We start from the raw sequence: 19,465 nt of genomic DNA on the forward strand, positions 1-19,465 counted from the left end.
TTACTATAAGCTCGTGAGGTGAGTTTTATTATTATCTTGACTTTACAGATAAGAAAAGTAGGGCTCAGAGATGTAAAGTATTTTGCTCAAGATCCAGAGGCTGAGAATTAGGAGCACTTGGACACCAAGTTCCTCTTCTATTCAAGCTGCTTCCCCTCATCGCCCCCCTGCCCCCCAGCTTGTACACACACACACACACACACACAGAGGCGCTACAGAGCGGAGCCCAGGGAGAGTAAAAGCAGCACTGGGATAGGGACCAGACTGGGACAGGAGGGTAAGGAGGAAGTCTGAGGATGATAAAGGCCAAGTTCCTCCATTTAAAATTTATAGCCAACTCCAGGTCCAGGAGGAGAAGAAACTCTCAGCTTCTTTCTTTTACCCCTCCTTGTAATGTTCTTTGTTCCCATAATCTATACCTAAGGCTTGCAGTCTGTGCAATAATTCAGTTATATTCTTGGCAATTACAGTTCTGGGGGCTAGCCCGGAAACTAAGTCACTGTTTACAATACAGCCCTTTTATGAGTTGGGACTGTCCATATCTCAATTCTTTTAATTTATTTTGTCTTTTGGTTACGTTGTACTTTTTTTTTCTTCCAGTTTTATTGAGATGTAACTGACATACAGCACTGTGTAAGTTCAAGGTATATGGCAAAATGATATGACTTACATACATCATGATTACAATAAGTTTAGTGACCGTCCATCAACTCATACAGATACAAAATAAAAGAAAAATTAAAAAAAAATTTTCCTTATGATGAGAACTCTTAGGATTTACTTTCTGAACTTTTATATGTAACATACAGCAGTGTTAATTAATCATGTTGTACATGACATCCCTAGTACTTCTTTATTTCACAACTGTAATTTTGTACCTTTTGACCACCTTCATCCAATTCCCCTTCTCCCCACCCCTCCCCACCTCTGGTAACCACACATCTGATCTCTTTTTCTATGAGCTTGTTTGCTTTTTGAAGTATATAACTGACCTACAACACTATGGCAGTTCCTGGTGCATAACATAGAGGTCTGATATTTCTATACATTTCAAAATGATCACCACTGCAATTCTTTTTACTTTTTAAGAAAGGAAGAGAAAATGGGTCTGCCCTGCTTTGAGTGTCCCTGATGCTTTCTGAAGCCACCCCGTATTATTGTAAAAATGGGTCAGGTAAAGTTGGCGGGTCTCAAAGGGCAGCTGGAAATGGCAGGCGAGTGTCATAAGTAACTGTCAGTGAGGCCTGCGGGGGGAGGGGTGGAGGCCTTGCTGGTTTTGTGGGCACTCCCCTCACCCTCTTCATGCCCTGCAGCAGTGTGGCCAACTGTTCCAGAAAGCAGCTGTCTCCCTGAGGCTGCTCAGCCTGGCAGGACCTCCAACATCATCGGGTCCATGATTCACAAAGCTGGCCTTACTCTCTCCTCCTTGTTCTAGGCTCATGACCTCCTTCACATCCAGGGTTAACCAGAAATCATCAGGTGTGGATGATCATCTTTCCAATTGCAACTTTCACTGGAAACATCTTCTCTGTCTCCACACCCCCCTTTTTAATAATGGTGGAGTCATCCCTCTACCAGAGGTGTCCTCACCATTCATGCTCACATAACATCTTCCACCTTTTCTTCAGAATCATCACTCCTGCATCATTCCTATCACTCTTCAAACCTGCTCTAGTATCTTCCATATTTTAACAAAACCCTTTGTATCCTAACAGAAGTAAAAATTAGATATGGCTATGAGCACTGGAAAACAGAGGATTAAACAAGACAGAAATTTCTTTTTCTCAAATACAAAATCAAGAGGTAATAGTCCAGAGCACGTACGGTGGCTCCCTAAACATTAGGAACCCGGATTTATTCTAACTTGTTGCACTAACATCCTCAACACATGGCTATGGCTTCAAAGTTCAACAGGCTGTCTGCAGCTCTATTTACATATTCCAGTGAGCAGGAGAGAGCAATGGCTGAGATAAGCACACCACTTCCCTTTAAAGCTACTTCTCAAAAGTTCCATGTGGACACCTCCACTTTCTTCCTGTTGGCTGGAACTGAGTCATGTGACCACACGCAGCCATGAGGGAGTCCTAGAGGCTTGCTTTTATTCAGGCAAGCCATGTGGCCAGCTAGAACTGGAAAGTCTATAATAAAGGAAATGGGGGAGAATGGCTATTAGGGTCATCTAGCATTCTCTGGCAAAGCCTCCTATGATTCCACATCCCTTTCTAGACCTCTCCCTGTTCTGTGTTCCCTGTTGGACAAACTGTCCAAACACTATAGCTCTACCATGGTCTGGCTGCCACCCCACTACTCCTGGAACACTGTCCTTATCATGTGCACCAATGACATTTATGTGGCCAGAGTCAAAGGATCGTTCCCTTTCTTCATCTTATCTGAGCTGTAAGTAGCATCTAGCACAGCTGACCACTCTTTTCTGGAAACACTGCTTTGTCAGTCTCCGGGACATAGCACTCTCCCGGTTCTCCTTTCGCCTCCCCAGCCTCTTTTTCAGTCTTCTTTCCTGCTCTGGCTCCTCTGACTCCTCTGGGTCCCTCTTGAACCCTCTCCTCTTCTGCATCTACCTCCTCAACCTAGGTGACTCCCTCAGATCCCAAGGTGTTTACCATCATTAAAATGATGCCTCCCAAAGCCCCACCCCCAGCCCAGGCCTCTCCTCTGAGTACCTAGTGACTGGACAATTGAACTGGATCTCTGACGGGCATCTCAACTCAACATGACTAAAACAGAATTCTTTTTTTTAAAATTAATTAATTTTTGGCTGCATTGGGTCTTCATTGCTGTGCGTGGGCTTCTCATTGCAGTGGCTTCTATTGTTGTGGAGCATGGGCTCTAGGCGCGTGGGCTTCAGTAGTTGTGGCATGCAGGCTCAGGAGTTGTGGCACACGGGCTTAGTTGCTCCGAGGCATGTGGGATCTTCCCGGACCAGGGATTGAAACCCTGTCCCCTGCACCGGCTGGCGGATTCTTAACCACTGCGCCATCAGGCAAGCCCCTAAAACAGAATTCTTGATGTGTCTCCCTGAACTGTAGTCCCTTTCCTCCAGGCTACTCCACCCAATAAATGAGGCACTGTTCACCCACTTACTCCAGCCAGAAACTTCAAAGTTATCTTTGGTTTCTCTATTCCCTGCCCCTACATCCATCCTATCAGTGTCCATGTCCAAAACAGCATCTTTCAACTACTCACCTTAGTGTGGCCACCAATTTGGTCCAAACCACCATTAGTTTTGGCTGGGGCTGCCTTAACAGTCTAATTATCTCCTTGCTTTTATTTGTGCCTGCCACCCACCCAATTTATTTTCACACATCAGAAAATCAGAACACAGTCTTCTGCATAAAACCACTCAATGGTTTTTTTTAATTTTTTTTTTTTTTTTTTTTTGCAGTACGCGGGCCTCTCACTGCCGTGGCCCCTCCCGTTGCGGAGCACAGGCTCCGGACGCGCAGGCCCAGCGGCCGTGGCTCACGGGCCCATCCGCTCCGCGGCATGTGGGACCCTCCCAGACTGGGGCACGAACCCGCGTCCCCTGCATCGGCAGGTGGACCCTCAACCACTGCGCCACCAGGGAAGCCCACCCTCGATGGTTTAATAAAAAGTCTCCATTCCTAAACACAGTCTTGCATGGCCTGGTCCCTGCCCACTTCCCCACTTCATCCTTGTTCTTTTTCCCAGGCTTGCTGAACTCTGGCCACAAGGTTTTGTTTTCAGCTCCTTCACACATTCACAGCTCACCTTTCTCAGGGCCTCGGCACAAACTGTTCTTGACTTGGAATGTCTCTCCTTGGCTTTTCCCAAAGCTATCTCCTCATTTTCTTGACTTCAATTTCACCATCACCTCCTCAAAGACATTTTCCCTGCTGGCTCCACCTAAAGTACAAACAGCTCTTGTTCTCTATCCCAGTCCTTTGTTTTTGTCCCAGCATTTATTTCAACCTGCAATAATGTGTCCTCCACCGAAAATCAGCCTTATGTAGCAAGAGGCTTCAGCTGTCTCGTTTACTGCTGAATCCTCAGCATCAAAACAGGGCCTGGCCACAGATCAGGCACTCAATCAAGCACCCACTATCTGCTAGAGGATGAATGGATAGACAGGTTCTGCAAGGAGGTCTCTGAGCTGCCTGGGGTGTCACAAGCAGACTGCATCCCCCTTAATAAGAAAAAACTGGGAATGGACTGAACAGTTCAAGAGCTCCTCCTTACATTGGACTTAACCTGTTGGTTGCTTTTACTAGAATGTGGTGCAACTAGTCTCTTGACCCAATTTTAACAGATCCGAGTTTCCTGCTGTCCCCAGAACAAATCGCTTAGCCCTCCTCCATCTGAATGAGTTTAAGGCTCATTAAAAAATGAGGCGTGCCTGAGCCTCATTTTTCAGATAGGTGGATTGAGACCCCAGAGGTCAGCCTTTTTAACATCAGAGCCCAACCAGCGGTGTGAATACCTCTCTAACACAGGCTGTACCTTCAGTACCCCCTCCCCCCGCAAGAATCCTCTCAGCCATCTTGTCAGGATGAAGGTGAGGGACAAATCTCGGCAGGCAGTCGAAAGAGAGCGTGGTATTTTTAGCACGAAGGCTACAAGCAGCCAGTCTTTACCGGCCGGTTTACAAAGAATAAATGTTAATTTACTACTCCAGTCTTGAAGCCCACCCCCAACCCCAGTCTCCGAGGCCCGGCAGGAATGCCTTCCAGCACTTTCAATTCAGCCATTTTTCTAACTCTGCGCTCACCTCTCTACCCGGTCACCCCCGCAGCCCCGAGTTGTGGCACCCACAACTCGCGCTTCTCTCAGGCTGGGTTCCGGTGGGGTCAGTGACAAGGCCGACGTGGCGTCCACGTATTGCTCCGGCCCCCAAACGTTGGGTGCGGGTCCGGCCTCAGCCTTCCCCGCTCACCCAAGGGGCGAGCGCCGACCAGGGCCGCCCCCCGCCTGCGGCCCCGCCCAAAGCGGGACGAAGGGGCGGACCGGGGACCGGGCGCCGCGGGTTCTGCCCAGGCGCGGGCTGGAAGGCCGGGCGGGGCGAGCGGTGGGGGCGGGGCGTGGAGGGCGGGGCCGCGTCGGGCGGCGGAGGGAAGTGGCGCCCCTTTCTCAGCCGCCGCCGGGCGCCGCGCCCCCGGCCCCGCCCCTCCGCGCCCCGCCCCCGCGCTCGGCTGGCCTGAGTCGCGCCCTCCCGCCCAGCGCCGCCGAACTTGCTCTAACTTCCTTGGCCCAGCCCGGCCGCACCGCTGCAGTCGTCGTAGCCGCCGCCGCCGCCGCCGCCGCCGCCGCGCCCGGGTGAGTAGAGCGCGGAGTCCCCGCTGGAGCGTCGGGCCCTGCCTCCCTCATTGTCTGAGGCCGATCCCCCTGAGCGCCCTCTGGGGACTAGGACTGCTCCCCATGTCCAGGATAGGTCCCTCCGGTTCTCTCGCCCCTGCCCCGGGGGCGGCCCGGCGGGCGGCGCTGGCTTTGTCTGCCCAGATCGCCCGTGAGGGGCCGGAGGCCTTGGCCCGGACCCCGCTGAGCCGAACTCGGGCGCCGGGCGGAGTGAGAGCCACAGCGGGCGACCCGGCTGGCGCTCGGGGTTCTGCCGCCCTCGCCCTGTCCATGTCCCCGGACGGGTGCCTGCTGCGACCGGGCGGGAGTGGGAGCACTCGGGGAGGGAGGGGTCGGACCGCCGCGGTTCTGGGCTCTGCCCCTCTCCCCAGCCTCGAGCCTTGGGTTGGGCACTCCTTTCGTTTCCGTCACGGACCCTCGGCTGCCCGGAGCTCGGGCCAGGGGTGGAGGGTGGCGCGGACTGGGGAGGGCGGTCCCCTTCCCCGCCCCGCCTCGAGTGTGCTCCAAGTCGCCCACCCCGGCGGTGTGTACCACTCTGCCCTGCACGGGTTTGGGGCGGGCGGAGTTTGAGTAGGTGGTGATCCAGCTTCTCCGTGCTGGTCGTTTGGGGTTGTGCTTTGGAGCAGAGCCCGACTCCTAATCTAACTGGAGCTTCGGTCGAGTTGGGTCTGTGGCTGCGGAGTTGGCTTGTCCCGGGGCCACTGCTCCTGCGGGGAGGAGTGGTGGTTCCGCCAGTGGGTATGGGGTGTGTGTGTGTGTGTGTGTGTGTGTGTGTGTGTGTGTAGGAACACTTGGGTACCGGGACTGCTGGGACACGAATCCGGGAGGCACGAAGAAGTTGGTCTCAGGCTAGAAGGGGTCGGTGCTGTGAGGAGTCGAGAAATGGTTGGCCCCGGTACTGCCCTGGCGGCTGGCTGCGGCGCTGTGTAGCAGCGCGCTGGGGTCTGGGGGCATCCGGTCATCCTGGGCCGTGAGTTCAGGGCATTGCATTGGAGCCTTTGCAGGTGTGCTCTCTCCCATGGCCTGCTCCGTAGGATTCCTTCTCTCCTCTGAGATGGGGGTTGCCTTGGGGCTGATAGGAGTGGGTGGAGCTGCTTGCCGAATCCTCAAAAGTAGCCTTCCCCCTTCCCCTTGACCTCAAAGTAGGGGAAGTTAGTGCCTGCAGAGTGCTCAGGTCACCCCTCCCTGTTGGTGAAGGGAAACCTGGGGCCTAGGCCATCAGAGCACCCCAGCACCCCTACATCCCCTCTACAGTCAGCCCTGTGGAAGGCCAAAGCACCCTTGTTTCCAGGGATCCTCCTGGGCCCTGGCCCCCTCAGAATGAAGCGCATATTCCTCCATGATGGCCCCATTTGCCCTTTTACCTCCTCTCTCAGCTGTCTCCAAGCTTTGTCCCATCCTGAGGATCCATAATGTCTGGGGGTCAGGCCCTGGAAGCCCAGGCTACCAGACGGATTTCCCCTCCCCTCTTATTGCATCCCCACATCTCTGAACTCCACTGTTGGCACTACCAAACATGGTCTTCAGTTCATTCAACAAAGCATGGTTGAGAGTCTGTGGGGTGCCAGGAGCTGTTGCAAGCATTGTTCCAGGCTCACAGCTGGCTGTCAGCTCTGTGTGGTCTTAGAACCCAGGCTGGACATGTAGTAGACGCTCTGTAGCATTTATTAATCTGAGCTTGATCTCTGCTTAGCAGCATTATTCAGGCAAACAGGAGTTCAAGGCCACTGGTGCATTTGGAGGTTTGTGGCAGCCTCTAGGAAGAAAGGGGCTGCAGAAGGGTTGGCTGCCCAGGGAAGTTCCCCCCCTTACCAGCTGGGCAGCTGTGCAAATCTCTGAGGACAGGTGAGGGCGCCTCCCTTCCGGTGACTGGGAGTGGGAGGACAAAGCACGTGTTCTGTGTGGGAGAGGAGGGGGCCCTGCCCTGCAGGTCCTGGTGGTAGTGAATTCCCAAGGAGGGGAGGGAGCAGGGAGTTCTGGAAGCTCTGCGTTGTGGAAACATTTCCTGAGGTCTCACTCTAGGTTACAGTGCGCTCAGGGATTTGATTTGTTACTTGTTTAACTTCAACTGAGATAGAATTCAGTTTGGCAATGCCTGTAAAGTGCCATTGTGCCGGTCCTGGGAAACCTTTGCTGGTTTTAAAATGTGTAGTAATAGTTAAGTTTATTGAGACTTAATGATTGAGACTTACACCACATACTATCCTAGAAGCTTTACTTGTATTCATTCATTTAATCCGTGAAACGACACAGTATGGTAGATAATGTTAACGTCCCATTTTACAGATGAAACTGTGGCCTAGAGAGGTCACAGAGTAACTTGCTTAAGGTCTGAATGTGAACCGGGTTTCCTCCTACCTAATTAGATAATGCCTTCCTCTCAGAAGTGAATAAAGTTGATTAATACACTGAACAAGCCTGGCCCACAGAGGAACTAGTAAGTTCTTCAGTGCAGGTGCACTTATGTTCCCTGCTTCTGAAAGCATCTCAACTATCTGGGCACATAGCAGGTTGACTGGTGATGTAGCTTTTGTCTCCCTAAGGCCAGGGAATGGGAAGACCGGCACTGCCATGCACAGTAGGAGTGAGTCATTGCCTGTATCTGTCTAGATAGATCAGAGTTTGCTGTGGTAACAATCCTCAAATCTCGGAGAATTAAAGCAACAAAGGATTATTTCTTATACCACATCCATCGCATGTCTGTTTTATGTTGTTCTCACCGTGGGACCCATGCTGATTAAGTGAAATGTTCCTGGTCACTTGGACAGACGGACAGAGAACATGATGAATCTCACCCTGGCTCTTAAAGCTTCTACCCTGAAGCGGCATTTCAATGGTCGAAGCAGTCACATGGCCACGTACTTCCCTGCAGGGTGGGGAGCAAAAGAGGACTGGGAACATTTGGTGAACAGCACTGATGCCTGCCACCTGCCCACCACTGTGCTTTCTCTGTGACTTCCCAAGGTCTGGGTCTGAGTGTCGTATGTTTCTGTGTCACCATGAACATCGATCATGAATTAGTCAAAGAAATGTCATTTAGGTTAAAGATGAATTGAGGTGCCACATTTGAAGGGCAGAGGTATGGTGAACAAAAATGCTTATTAGGGTAGTAAGAGGTGGTCTGCAGAAGCAGCTTGCTCCTCTGACCCTGGGCAAGTTATTTGAGCCCCTCGGGTCTTCTTTTGCTCATTCATTTATTCATGCATTAGTTTATGAGCCCAAGGACTAGTGATGAGTCCCAGGCCAGGGATTCTTACTAAGCACTTGTTTAGCTCCTAGCCTGGTGCTAGGGGCTGTAAACTGGGTTCCAGGATTCCTGTTTCCTGCTGCTGGGTCCTGGTGGCCTTTAAGGAGGGATATTATTGCCTATGGGAAGCGAATCTTTCTCTCTGCCCTGGCACATGAGCCCTTGGGCTTCTTGGACTTCCTCATGCTCTATCTGTATGTGGCAAGTAGGGGCAGCCACCTTTCTTGGAAGCAGGAGCATGTAGAAACACCTCTATAGGCCTTGCCCTTCCCCTTCCACCTGTGAGACTCTGGGGCTGAGCCTGCAGGCCTAGGGGTATGGAAAGGTAAGGTGGTGAGGTTACTAAAGGATGGAGCCACATGAGAACAGGCTTGAATATGGGGCTGGGGTGGTTCTCTGTCCTGCGAAGTGGTTTAGAACCCCTTTGTTAATTGCATTTTAACACCCGGGCCACGCTTGCAGGGTGTCAAAGAGCTGGCTACCCTGTGGACCTTGCTTTTGTGGTTTGTCACCGGCTTTGTCCCTGGTGACTTCCAGCAGGGTCAAGAAACACTGGTGGAGGTGGTGGGACTTCAGGTTCTTCTGCTCGTGGTTAACGTACTACCCTTAGGCTCGTCTCCTCCTTTTTTAGGGCTTCTGTTTTCTCTCCTACCTGGAATAGAGGGAGAGGTAATGGTGGTCTACAGCAGTGGTCCCATTCTTGGCTGGTCATCAGAGTCCTCAGGGGACTGTGTAGACCTGTGCTTTGAAAATCTTTGGTCTAAGTGAATGCCAGCATTCCTGATTTGTCTTATCTTCATTATAGCAGTGGGATATTCATAATGTCTCAACATCTGTTTTCTCCCTTAAGGGCTTTTTTTTTTTTTTTTTTTGGTTCAGACAGGGCAAGTGGCTGTGTTGGCCCAGCAAAGGGCCTGGCTAGTAGGAAATGTTTAGTGCCGATGAAACATAACGATAAGTAATGCTGTCCAGCACCTAGAGTGGACAGTGGTGAGGCCAGCTTTAGAGCTGTATCTACTTTCTAGCTGAGTGACCTAGACAAGTCTTTCATTTTTTTCTTTCTTTCTTTCTTGGATTTGGTTTTCTCATCTGTGAAGTGAGGAGAATCTGCCCTTCCTGTCGCTCGTGGGGTTACTGTGAAGCATACACCCTTCAGGTTTGAGAAGCAGTGTGTGCAGCCCCTGAGTTAGGGTGATACCCTGGTTTGGGACTGCTGCCGTCACGCTGACGGCTCTCAGCAAAGTGCTCACCAGCCAAGGATTCTGGGAAGCCCATTTCCTCCATTCTTGGGCCTGGTGGGGTTGGCCAGGGCTGGGCCTGGCTGGGCGTTTCTTGTGGTTTTTCCTCAGGAGGCCGCAGGCTGGTAATCTGAGAGTAAGTGGACCTGGGCAGGCTTCTGGAGGTCTGTTACGTCTCGCTCGCCCAGTAGCCAGGGAGAAGTTCCTAGAGCCCTGATGTCTATCAGCTGGATAGCTGGAGGGACCAGCTCCTCCCTTCTTGGGCTCTGTCAGCCTGTGCTGCGTGGCTGCGAGCCGTGGCGGGGCCATCGGGATCCTGGGTCAGAGCTACACTTCTGGTGCTGCCTCAGACTCTGCGTGTGTCCTGGATTTTGGGAGAGCTGAGGCTGGGCTTTCCTGCATGGGTAAGGTTTGGGGAGGGGTCGGGACGTGGGGCTAGGCAGAGGTTGACCCTGAGGAGAGGTTCGATGAACTCCCTCTCTGTGTTTTCCCTGTTTACCTGTACTAGCTGCTGGGGCCTGTGCCAGTCTATTCCGCAGGGCCCAGGAAGCATTAAAAAAAAAAAAAAGCGGCTTTGAGGAATTTGTCGTCCTGATACTCTGGAGAGGGGCCCTCACAGCAGCTGGAATTAAATGAGTGTCCCCTGTATCTCTTTCGTCCACACCCTGAAGTCTGAGTGGTGAGCCTGGGAGGGTCGAGGGCAGCAGCATATCCCAGGACACACAGTTCCAAGGCAGGGTCTGTGCTAATGCATCAGAAGCCCATCAGGGCACCATGGGATACCCGGGCTTGTTGGAAAGTGACAGGTGGAAATAAGGGATATGGCGGCCCCAGCTTCAGATTTGGCCTCCCAGGGATGGGCGACTGGGCCCTACACACCCACTGCAGCGGTTCGGGCCATGTGTGACTCTCAGCTTTTGGAGTGTTTTGATCCCCAGTCTGGGGTGCCCACTCAGCTTGCTCAGGTCCCTGCTCTTTCCAGGCTTCTGGCTGCTGCCACCAGCTGCTCCAAGGAAAGACCCTGGTTGCCCACTGAGTGACCATTGCCACGAAGAGACCCTGTTTCCTCTCCAGATGACCTCCCTAATGTCCGGCCACCCTGCAGCTTGGCTGTCTGGTTTCAGCCCTTCACCCGTGTGCCAGACAGACAGGGTCTGTCCCCCAGGGCTTGGTCGGGGAGGCCAGCCCCAGCCCCAGCGGTTCTCACACTCTGGGTGAGGGGTCCAGGAAGACTTGGAGCTCCATATTGTTTAAAAAAAATGATTCTGACACTCGTGAAAACAGTAAGGCACGCTTTATTCAGGAGTGTCGTGATAGGTATAAGGACTACAACCGTGGGGAATGGGGTTTTGCAGTAGGGGAGAGAGATTGGGCTCAAGCCCAGATGTTACAAGGGAGCAGAGGTGGGTGGGTGGATGGATGGTAAATTTATAGGAGGGTAGGGTAATTCTTTGCTAACTGACCTGACAGTTCTTGCTGAAGGCAGGCTAGGGTGATCAGGTGTCATGTGGCGGGTGCCACACGGGGAGGAGGAGGAATTTGGTCAGATGTGGAAGGTGATCAGCTATGGAGGGTGGGAGATCCTGGCTAAACTGCCTTAGCGGGATTCCTGCTAAAACTGGACTCTACAGGGACAGAGACAGAAGCCCGGGTTTGGGCCTCATGGGGCAGAGGGCTCAGAGGATCCTGACTAGTTTGGTCAAAAAGACACTGTCAGTGTACGAGGCACTAGCCTGAGCTCGTCAGCACTCACGCTTGTCGCTCAGGAGTGGTGCCCCGCTTTGTGGGCATCACTCCCTTGCTTCCAGAAACCTCGTCCTTTTCTTTTCAGCACCTACTGGCTCCTTGGCCCCTGGACCACCCTCTGCATCCAGGAAACAGTATGGACCCGTGGCCTTGGTTCCCTGTGCCCCCCCTCACCCCGCCCCCAGGCCAATGCTGGCTGCCCTTGTTGCCAGATCTGTTGGGAGCCAGATAACAGCCATTTGACTCTGGACAGCCCTCCCTACCTGACCCTCTTTCCTTGGCCTGTGTACCTTGTGTTTCCTGTTCTCTGCATCCTGGGCAAACCAGTCTGACAACTTTATGGATCTCCCTCTTCCACAGGCCTGGGACCCGACTGTCTAATCTGTCTGAGCTGGGCCAAGGGAGGTGCAGTGGGTGATCCCCTCCCTCCCCATCAGTGCTGCTCCAGGGGCCTTCTGGCCTGATCCCCCGCTGCTTCCTTCCGCTGCCCAAGGCCTTCGATCCTCCTGGTTTTCTCTGCCCCTCTTGTCTGTTTGGTCACACCCTGCACAGATGACCCTGTTGGGTGTGCCTGCTACTCCTGGGGGGGCTCCTGTCTCGACAGTCAGCCTGTTAGGAACCAGACCCTCCACTGTTGTGAGAAAAAAGGGTGTGTGCAGAAAATCTGCTGGCTGCGGGTTCGGGCCTTCCCCCCTTCCTGAAGGCTGGCTTCCACCCCTGCAGGGGACAGTGGCTCTGTGCAGCCATCCTACCTCCACTGTCATCGTCTCCTGGTGTCCTAGCTGCTTCCTGTAAAATACAAGTAATGACATAAACATGGACAAAGGGGCCTGTCAACAAAAGAGCTGGTGGGAGCCATGGGGTATTCATTCATTTCCGAGGGAGCAGGGAGGTGCGAGTGGTGTGTGCCCTGGTGGAGGGGTGGGATGGGCAGGCCTGTCGGGGGGCCCCTCTGGGCTAGGGAGTCCTGAAGCTCTCTCTGTGGGAAGACAGATGCGGGGAGGTGGGGCAAGCACCAGCTGGGGGGCTGCAGGGTTTGTTGTGTTGAGGGTCAGTGCCTACCTGGGTGTAGGGCACTGCCCGCTCATGCAGAAAGGCGGTCAGAGAGGGGCCGGCCTTGGGCTGATGGAGGGTTGTAGGATTCTGCACCGGAGGTGCTGAGGGCCCACTGAGGGCCCAGGAACTTGTCTCCAGCAGCTGAGGTCTGAGGGCTCCAAGTGCCTGTGTGATTCTACTTGTTGTGGAGTCTCATTTGTGCTCCTTAATTTGGGGGCTGCTTCTCGAACATTGAACACTCATCAGAAAGCCTCTAATAGGATAGGGGAGCCAAACTTAACATGTTCCCTCTTTCCAGCCACCTTTCTCTGTGGTCTGGGTGGTCTGCGAGTCATTAGGAGATCTTTGTCGTGGGCTGCGAGGTGGGGCAGGGAACTTCTGCTAGGTAGAGAGAGCTCCATCCAGGAACCACTCCCCGCCCGCCAAGTGGTCTCACCCCAATGGTCTGGCCAGTCCTGGTTCTAATAGGCATTGTGTCATACCCCTCAGAAGCAGGAGAGAGACTGGGATGGTTATTATATTGTTCCTTAGGGGGAAAATCACTTGGAGGAAATACATCAGTGCTTCTGAGTGCGGAGTATTTATTGACGCGTCAGTTAAAGTAGGCTTTTAAACAACATGTGCGTACTCCCTTAGTAAGGAACAAATGTGCAAACCCATCTCACAGCTCCATTTTGCAGCTTGCATTTCCTGAAAGGTACAGGGAGTTTAGTGGTTAAGGGGTTGGAGTTTAGAGCTGGGATTTTGGAGAAACTGTTTTTAGCCTGTTCTTGGAGTTGGGCCAGGCCTAGAAATCTGTTGAAATAGCTTTCTTCAGCTGCTAAAATTGGGATGAGTTTGTAACACTAGGACCTTGAGCCTCACTGATGACTGGGGGGGGCCCTGAGAAGGGTCCATGCTGAGGCCTGGGATGCCTGCGGCTCAGTGCCCCCAGAACCTGGGGGTATTGCAGTCTCATCGTGGACTGAGTGGACCTGGCTACAGATGGTCCTCTGTATGGAATAACTTAGGTTTCCCTTCTGCCTTGGTCAAAATCGGCTCTTGGTCTTCCTGGGAAGGCTTTCTATTTAGGGACTTGGGGAGGAGTTGTGAACAGGGAACTCTCTGAGTTGGTAAGTCTGTCTTTATTCCAGAGGCTGGCACTCTCTTCCCCTTTTCCCCCCCTTTTTCTTGTTCTAGGGAGATGCCACAAACTGCCTGCCAAGAGCTACAAGCCAAATTTTTTGTGCCACGAACTTTAGGGATTTTAAATGTCAATTTAGTTTTAACTTTTTTTCTTTAAAAGAGTACATAATGAAAGATACATAAAAATATATAGTGAAAATTAATATTTCCACCCCTGGCCCCTTCAGTTCTGCTCCCCTGGGGCCCTGTCACCATCACCAGATGTTGGGTGTCTAGTGAAGCGTCTCTGGCCTCCTCTTGTCTATCGCCATGCCGTACCCTACTTAGGGGGTTATGACTTCTACCCTGAAGTTTATCTTGGGATTGTCCATTTCAGCACACACAGTTCAGGCCATTCTTTTTAACGGCGGCATGTTATTCCTCTGGGTGGTCAACCATGATTCACTTTATCAGCCCCCCGTGGATGGACATTGAGGTTGCTTTCAGTGTTTGGTTCCTCCAAGCCAAGCTGCAGGAATGCCTCACATGTACATTCTCAGAGGTCTGTCGTAGAGATGGCTAGACGGGGAATCCAGGCATGGGGTGCTTGACCAGAAAAGAAACACGCTGTTTTGATTCCAAGAGGGAGCATGAACATTTCAGAGTTTTTCTTTTGGAGGGATCTTGTGTTTCTGCAGTCAGAGCCTGTCTGTTTCAGCTCAGGTCAGCCTTCTTCCAGGGCACCTGGTGTTTGCAGCTCTCGGCTGTGCCCTGTGGGCCTGCCTGTGCATCCAAAAGTGTGATGTAAGAGTATGAAGAGGCAGTCAGAGCCAGATAGGGTCTAGGGAGGTTCTGGGGAGGCGGGGAGTGGGGAGGCTTTTCGTACGTGGGCTTGAGCGGCCCCGGGAGTTTGCAGGAATTGGGCCAGGTGTGAGGTCCGGCATCCTGGCTGAGAAACAAACAAGGAGTTGGGAATCAGCTTTTAGAAGAGCAGATTCCTCCTGGGTTTCAGGGGTTGGTGTGAAGCCTCTTGTCCAGGCCCCACTGGACCTTCCGCGGCTCTGGGATCCCCCATCTCCCGCCTGCCGAGAGGCTCTGCCTTCTTTGTACTGCTTCAGGGCCCTGGGCCTGACTGCCACCCTGAGATTTTAAAAGCCTGTGTACAAGGCACCTGGTGTAAATAATAGATGGGTTTTTCTGTTTTGAGCAGGCGGCTTCCTTGCAGAGCAGAAGCAGGGGGTGAGGGCAGATGAGGTTTTCTTCCTGGGATGGGTTGGGGCAGGGAGGCAGGGATGTGAGAGAGGGCTTACGTTGGAGCCATCTACTGGGATCCTTCTGGGAGTCCTGGGAGTGCTCTGGCTGTTTCCCCATACTTGTGGCCACCGTGTACCCCAGAAAGGACCATAATCTTCCCCTATCTGGCTCTGGCCACCCCATGCCTGCAAAGGGCAGGGCAGGGAGCAGGGAGATTTTAGGGAAGGCTGGCAGATAGCCCCCCTAAAAAGAAGGGTGCCCGATATGACCCTGACCTGGTGAGTTTGAGGCCTGCGTCCTTGCCCTGTCTCTCCCACCATTGCCCTTACATGCCGCCCCTGTGAGAAGTCCACAGCTTCCCATGCCCACCGCTCTGTTGTACGGGGCTTGGAGCTTGGTAGCACAGAAGTTTCTGTTGTGGCCGGGTGACAGCTAGGGCTGACCTGTGGGGCTGAGGAGGTGGCGCCTGGGAACTGACAGTGGAGCTATTCATGGGCTCTGCCCCGGTTTCCTGCTGCCTTCCATTGTGAATTATTTTGGGGGGAGGGGAGGAGGAGAGGGGGTGGCCAGTGGCTCCATTGTTGCTGGTAGCGGGAGCCCATTATGCTAATAGAAGTCCTTTAGTGAACAGATCTTAGCCACTCCAGGGCCCCACTCATGTTCTCTGATGTTGGGTGAGCTGCCTAGCCCAACCCTGCCCTCTCCCAGCGCTCCCCATCCCTGGAAATCTGGAGGGACCCTGCCCTTTGTGGGTACCTCTGTCAAGATTCCCCTTCCCCCCTCAAGCCCCCTAGCTGTGCCTGGAACCCCCCTGGGTGTGAGAGCTCTGAGCAGCTGAGCAAGGAGCAGGGGTGCCCAGTGCCTGTCTTATCAGCCACCTGCCCGCTGCCTCTGGGAGTGGTGTCTGCCTGAGCTCTCCCGGCCCAGCTGCACCCTTGGGTGGGGGCCAGGCGTGTGCCTGGGTAGCTGTCAGTTTTGAGGCCCCCATTTTCCTTTGTACCTCAGCGCTCAGCCCGGTGTCCCCTGTGCCTCGCTGGAGCACTCAGCTGTAGAAAAGCCTGCTTGCTGGCAGGCCGGCCTGCAGTCTCTCCACCCACCCCCCCACCCCCACCCCGCTGCCTGAGCCACGGCCATTTTCCTTTGTTCTGCCATCTCCGGGCTCTTGAATCTCAGGCAGGCGGCGGCAGGCTGGGCAGGCAGCAGGCAGCGGGTGCACAGCACCAGCGGAAGCCCTCACGACATGAATCTTCCCACTGAGCCGGTGGTGTGCAGTCTGCCGGCTGTACCGTCACTTCCCCCAGCTGTACCCCCAGCTCCCCGGTGGTGCTGAGATTTCCGTTTGTTTAAAGAGGGTCTTGCATCTTATTGGATCACAGTGATGCTGACTTGTACAGTGGGGACAGAGAGAGGGCTTGCCTGTTTGTGCCACTGAGGGTGTGTGAGAGGGAGAAGGATGGGGGGGAGGGCGAGTTCATGGATGCCTTTGGGAGCACCAGCCTCCTGGTCTTTGGCAGAAAAAGCCACTCGCAAGTGTAAATTTTGATCCCTTTACCTCCTGGTCCTTCTCCATGAAAGAGTCGTGTAGGAAAAGCTCTTAGCATTTAGTGGCAGGGGTAGTTGAGAAAACAGTAGGTTTTTTTTTTTGGTCTCTGTGGTTGTGGGAATTTTTCTCCAACTGAGGGGAACCATCCATCCCCTGCCCCTTGGCATCTGCATGTCTCTCATCCCCAGTTTTTGGTGGGCAAAAGGAGCTTCCTCCTGGGGGTCTGATTTCACCCAGTGTGAGGTCACAGGCCAAGCTGAGGGTTACTCTCTGGCATCTCTTTCTGGAAGTGTGCCCGTCCCAACTCATACATCTCCAGCTTTCTAAACCGCAGCCGGAATCTGAAATGTAGCTTTGACATAAGAGTTGTTTGGTATGAGAACTCCGGAGCTCTCACTACTTTTTTTCGTGTTTAGCATTTTTTTTTTAATCTTTTCAAAACCCATCCGTCTTGAGATCAGCCTGGCTGTCTTATCTGACTCTTATCAGGCAACCTCGCAAATTAGGAAGCAAGTCCCAGCCCTGGACAGGGTTGCCCCTTGGAGTGCCCTTGTTTCAGCAAATGTTGTACAAGACTCAGCAAAAATAGCTAAGTTCGCTGTCATATGCATTGAAACACAGATGCAGCTTTTAGGGTAGTTGGGCCCAAACAAGTGTGGGAAAGGTCGTGACTGAGGCAGCACGCTGCTCCGGAAAAGCGCAGGGAAATAAGGAGAAGGCTGAGGTTGGGTCCCAGCTGTGCGACTGGCCCTCTGGGTGACCTTGGCAATTCATTTCCATGGGAGTAGGTCTCTGGAAAATGGAAGGGTTGCTCAGATGAACTTTGGACGTTTTTGAGCCGTGACTCTTTGAGTTCTGTGAATCTAAGTCCAAAATGCTTGGTCGCTACACTGAGCCCCTCTCACCAACTCAGGGTACCTTTTTGGAGGAAATGTCATCATATGGGGTTAACGGAGGGCATCTCTTCCCCCGGGGCATTTCTTCCTCAGGTTCTTGAGGGGCTGGTGATGGTGAAACCCACCCGTCCTGAGCCCAAAAGCACACGGCCAGTCCTCAGGGGCTGAGTGTGACACCAAGGAGCCCACTGATAAATAGTCCTGCCTCAGACAGTGGCATTGACCCTTTTCTTGGAAATACCACATTCCCTCTTTGGTGAACCTCTGGGGATGGAAAGAAAGCTCTTTATTTTACTTCCCACCAAAGTGAGGCCAGGCTGTTAAAAGTAAAAACAAAACCTATAAGACAGAGATACCATCTGTACTTAAATATCCAACTTGGTCCTGGGGGTGGCGGCTAGATTTACATTTTGTCTTTATTTTGTTAAAAATTCCAGGAGGCAAAAATGGGTTTCTGGCCCTTTATCTGCCTCTCCCCACCCAGCCTCCACCCCCTGGGAGGCCTCCTGTGCCCCATGGCTTTCCTCCCATTGTCTGCTGGGCTGGGATCAGCCTTGTCACTGTTCTGGGCTGTGTGTTTCTGCCCTGCGTCGCAGGAGGTCTGTGGTCTTGGAAGATATCCAAGGGGCAGGGAGTCCAGCTTTGATAAACATTTGGTTAGAGTAGCTTCCACAGCTGTGAAATGGGAATAAAAATAACCTGTGAGGATCCAGTGGGATGCACTAAAATACTGAGCAGATTCCACATTTAAAGCATTCCTCCGCGAGAGCTGATTGCATCCCTGTCAGTGGACGCACGATTAGGTGGGTGGGCTTTCCCCCATGACTTGCCTTAAAGGTCTTTTCCCTCCATCAGTGTTACTGCTTTCCTTTTGGGCCCCTTACACCCTCACTGTTCAGAGTACTGCCCACAGGCCTGTCACTGGGCAGCACTGGCAACACCTGGGAGCCTGTAGCGCTGCAGACTTGCCTCACAGCAGCTGACGCAGAATCCGCTTTGAACTAGATTCCCAGGTGATTTCATGCGCTTTCAAGTTTGGCTCAGACACCTCGTCCCGCCCTGCCCCACCCTGAGACTCTCGCACCTTCTTCTGTCTCTTTTGTGGTTTTGCCGTCTTCACCCTCTTGCCCTCCTTAAAGCTGCCGACTTTAAAGGGCTCTGCCAGCTCCGGCTCCGTGGCTCCCACCCCCTCGGGCGCGCAGTTTCCAGCAGGTAGCCCTGGGCGCTGGCGGTGTCTGGGAGGTGGGTCTGGGGACCGTGGAAGCAGCCTTGGCGGGCAGCTGGCTCCCTGAAGCCTGCTGGCGAGGTCAACTTTGGGGCACTGAGCCGAGGAGGTAATTGGAGCCCTCTTTTGTGAAAGGGGGTGCAGAGCCTCCCTCGGCCATCTGGTGCCACTTGCCCCGCCCCATCCGTCCAGCTGGGAGACAGGAGATCAAAATCAGGTTGTAAATGTTGTTTGCTTTTTGTAGAAACACAAAGCATTCTATATATAAAGGTGTTTTGGTAGACGTTGAAGTTCAAATAAATAGTCCAGAAAAGGGATTGTAAATTAATTTTTTTTAGCGGAAAAATGTGTGAGATGACTCTCCTGATTTTGTTACGATTGCCTGCCCTCCCCCTGCATTCTGGTTGAGGTGGGTGGAGGGCTCGTGGGTGTGAGCTTGGGCCCCCAGGCCTGGGGATGCCCCTGGCTTTCCGGGACTGTTTTAGGGACTAAGCCAGTAATCTTCCATCTCTTTGTGGATTCTTCTCAGCTTTTTTCAGTAGAGTTCCACCATTGATTTGCATTTTAAAAAAAATCTGCTTCTCCCTCCCCCACCCCTCTTATTCCTCTTCTCTTTTACATTTTCAATGCACTTTGTTATATTTATTTATTTTTCTCCAGCGGGCTTCACCTTTTGCTTTCCTCCCTCTGTGAGCCTGACCCCAGGCTGTTTGCCTTGCTCGGAGGCCAGGAGCCAGGCTGTGCCCTGGCCTGGTGAGCCCCTGTCTGCCCAGGGCAGGATTAGGGGGTGCTCCCAATGCTGACCTCGGAGTGAAGTGGGTTGGT

General features: G+C 53.0%; 1 protein-coding gene and 1 long non-coding RNA gene across 4 annotated transcripts in view; one reads left to right on the plus strand and one right to left on the minus strand.

Annotated features, from left to right (window-relative positions):
• Positions 1-591: 591 nt before the first annotated feature.
• On the minus strand, positions 592-4,975 carry LOC116741599. The gene is made up of 3 exons (XR_004346207.1): positions 4,748-4,975; positions 3,751-3,885; positions 592-3,009 (listed from the first exon to the last, which is right to left on the minus strand). It is a non-coding gene; the product is annotated as an uncharacterized LOC116741599 (long non-coding RNA).
• Positions 4,976-5,159: 184 nt separating this feature from the next.
• The window catches only part of TSPAN14 (tetraspanin 14), a 54,681-nt gene continuing 40,375 nt past the window's right edge, over positions 5,160-19,465 (plus strand). For 2 of the 3 annotated variants that reach the window (XM_032607397.1, XM_032607402.1), the window contains exon 1: positions 5,160-5,292. The gene's annotated coding sequence lies outside the window, so the exon portion shown is untranslated. Of the gene's footprint in view, positions 5,293-18,514; positions 18,628-19,465 lie in introns of those variants that run through there. The other variant, XM_032607400.1, reaches the window with a different exon arrangement.

This window comes from Phocoena sinus, chromosome 16 (genome assembly GCF_008692025.1).
Source record: "Phocoena sinus isolate mPhoSin1 chromosome 16, mPhoSin1.pri, whole genome shotgun sequence".
Lineage (NCBI taxonomy): Eukaryota > Metazoa > Chordata > Mammalia > Artiodactyla > Phocoenidae > Phocoena > Phocoena sinus.